Below are 3787 nucleotides of genomic sequence, written 5' to 3'. Positions count from 1 at the left end.
CCATCACAAAAAAGAGTTGCTATGAATATTTTTGTACAAAGAGGTACTTTTCTCTTTTTTGGAATGTCTTTAGAATATAGACCTAGCAGTGATATTGCTGGATCAAAGGGAATACACAGTTTTATAGCCCTTTGGGCATAGTTCCAAATTGCTCTCCAGAATGATTGGATCAGTTCACAACTCTACCAATAGTGCATTAGTGTCCCAGTTTTCCTACATCCAGAGTGTGACTACTAAGCGAAGTTAGCAGACCACATAACCTTGCTATACTACTTTATGAATACAATGAGAAATGTAACTGCTGAGTCATTCCAGAATATTTGTGCCTTAATGCATTCTCTTTCCAGTAGGAAAGTTTACCTAGGAAACCCAAACCTGTGTCAAAATGTTGTCAAGGGCATAAAGATGCAGAGTAAAGGATGTTGGATAGTCTTAAGGAATAAGGTCATTGAGCTCTGATAAAAGCCTGGTATATTGATTTCCTGTGTAAAAATGTACCTGATAAGAGAAATTGTGTTGTCTAATGAGGGCAGCCTCTTCTCTGAGGAATGGAGAGTATCCAAGGGAAAAATTCTTATTCCTTTGTCTATTCTTGCTGTATAAAGTACTATTACAGATTTCCAGAAACCAAGAGGCCACCTAGTTCAACCCATACCTGAATAGGAATCCCTGTCATACCATCCTTGACATTCAGTCATCTGGTTTTCACTTCAACACTTCCAGGTAAGGGAATCCCATTTCATCCTGAAGCAACCTATTGAACTTTAGCACAACCCTAGTTGTTAGGAAGCTTTCCCTTATATTAAGCCAGAATTTTCTGTTTTAATCTCTACCCATTACTCCAAGTTGCATCATTTCTAGGCAGAGAGAACAAGTATAATACCTCTTTCCCATAAGAGCCTTCTAAATTCTTGAAGGTGGCTATTATATTTACCTCAAGTCTTCTGTTCTCCAGACTAAATATCCCTAGTTCCTTCATTTGTTTCATGTATGACATACTCTCTAGTCCTGTCACCATCTGGGATCCTTTTTCTGGTCTTGTGCCAGCTTGTTGATGCTCTTCCTAAAATATGGCACCAAGAACTAAATAAAGTATTGCAGATATAGTCTGACCAGTGCAGATTATAGTGACTATTCTGCCATGACACTCTTTTACAATGATGTCATTTGAGATGCTTAATAATGGGGAGAAAAGGGGCAATATTCTAATAAATTGAGGATAATTAAAATAAATTCAATCCAATAAGCAATTCAACATTAAATAATCACCCACTGTGTGTAACACACCATATCAGCTGCTAGGAAAAATATAAATATTAGATAAGACATGATATGGTTCTTGTCATCATGGAGCTTACAGTGCCATAGAGAAAATGTGTTAGGTCACATTTATCTAATGATTTAAAGATCGCAACTTCCACACAGTAACCCTATAATATAGATGCATAAATGAATCATCCCCATTTTATTGAGGAAATGGAGTCTCTGAGAGATTAAAAGTGACTCAACCACTAGGGTCACATGACTAGTGACCATTTGAGCTAGAGCTTGAATCCATTTCCTTTGACTCTAAGGATGGTACTTTTTTTGGCTTCACTACTATCTCTCTTATACTAGCGTCATCTTATTTTCTTAATAGATTTGGGAAAGACTATCATCTAGTTACCAAAACATTAGTAAGAATTACTTTTGAAGATAGGGCCCTCTATAACAACAACAATATATAAAACCATAATGAGCCTCCATAAGGGCAAGATTGACCATATTATTCAGAAACTGATATTAAAGGACCATGGCCAAGATGGAGAGCAGAAAAATGGCAGGATTGCTGGTACAGTAAGATTTTTTTTTTCCCACGATGATCTTTAAAGATGGTGACCATAGTGATATGGGAACCGTTTCTTATTTGAAGGAATCTCTTCAGTGCTCCAAACTTTAATTAACCTTAAACTGAAGAGAATTTTAACTCAAGGAAATTATTTGCTATTTCACTAGATTTTCCATGATCTAAACCAGTTAGAGTCATCATGTGCAGTGGTATGACCACTGGGCTTGGATATATAAGATGTGGGTATGACTTCTGAGAAAGATAAACAATATGAATAAAAAACAAATACCTCAATCCCATCTCTAGGAGTTGGGGTGCAAAGGAAAGAGCAAGAGGAGAAAATCCTTCTCCCCTCACTATTTCAGTTCATGGCACCTATGTTGTGGAAGAATTGTGACCCTTTTGAGCCAGAAAGAGAGCAGCAGAAAGAATTGAAAAGGATGAACTATCTCAGTCTTACCAGTTTTAAAGATGCAGGCAGCCAATCAAAAGAGGCTACCCCACCCATGTAGTAGTGGATGAGGACACCTCCCATGTTAAGCAATCTGGACATGCTTTACTGGCTCCTCAGGGTGACGCCATGTTAGGTTAACTGGGTAAGCCCAGACAAGTCCAGGTTGGCCATTTCCTCAGGCCTCAGATCTCTACAGGGGAGCTGGGAAAGCTCAGTGTTTCTGTTTGGGACAGAAACCAATTTTCTTTCATTTGTTTGTGGGGTTGAGAAAAGCCCTTTAAAACTAAGGTTAAGCAAGGAGAAATATTTGGTGAACTTTGTGAAATGTTTCTTATTTTGTGAAGCTATAAAATATTGTATCTGGAGAAAATTGTGATTTTCATCTGTACATGTGGGATTGTATTTGAAATTTTCCTGCATGGCACCAGGAAAGCAAATGGAAGGACATTGCTTATGCCTCCCCAGAGGTGACGGAGAACTGAAATGAATTTGAGATGAGCATTTAAAAAAATGTATCTCTGAATTGAATTTGGGATGAAGCCTGTATTTTTTTTTGATGCACCTTTGTCTATCTGCCAGGGGTGGCAAGTATCAAAATACTTAAAGAAAAAAGAGTTCATGGATCCCATGTTCAGAACTCTTGGCCTAAATAATTGCTAGGGTTCTTTTCAAACTTTGTTAATCTGATTTTAGATAAGTTTTTATCTATTTATCAATCAGTAAGCATTCATTAAATTCTTGTGTCAGACACTGTATTAGATGTTAGAGATATAAAAACATAAATCAGAGAATCCTTGCCTTCAAGGAACTTACATTCTATCAAGGGAATATAACATGTGCACATGTAAGTAATTTCTGCGGGGGAGATTACTAGTGCTTGTGGAGATCAGGATCATAGATTTAGAGCAGGAAGAAACCTTAAAGTCTGTCCAAATCCCACCCCCTTTAATTTTACAGATGAGGAAACTGAGGAACAGAAAGATGGTGACTTACTTGGGGGCTTATGGATGAAAGTATTTGAGGTAGGGTTTTGAACCCAGGTCTGCCTAAGTTCAATTTCAGTGCTTGTTCACTACATCAAACACTAGGATACAAAGGCAAAAATGAAACTGACCTTACCCTCAGGAACTTATATTATATTGGGGCAAACATCAGTACAACTTCATAGAATGTTCCTAATCAGAAATGCAACCAGTCATAGGAGGCATTAGTGATCCGGGGTAGATTAAGGCATCATTATTCACCACTTAAAGGACATCCTAACAGAAATTCAACCCTGGGACCCTGGATTGCTATGATAATATTCTTGGTCAAAGCGAACTCCTGTTTGGAAATGTGGTGTTTGAGCTGAACTTGAGAGAATTATTCAAGTCTATGGGAAAGTGTGGTGTGTTCAGTACCCGAGCCCAATGGAAAACATAGATCATACTGTTGTTCATTCTTAAAGTGTGTTGGGTTGGTGGGGAAATAGCTTATCTCCACCTTCTCCAGCCCCTTAGGAGTTT

The sequence above is a fragment of the Vombatus ursinus genome, unplaced genomic scaffold (assembly GCF_900497805.2).
Source record: "Vombatus ursinus unplaced genomic scaffold, bare-nosed wombat genome assembly UNPS02014794.1, whole genome shotgun sequence".
NCBI lineage: Eukaryota > Metazoa > Chordata > Mammalia > Diprotodontia > Vombatidae > Vombatus > Vombatus ursinus.
Note: the sequence above shows the minus strand (reverse complement) of the source record.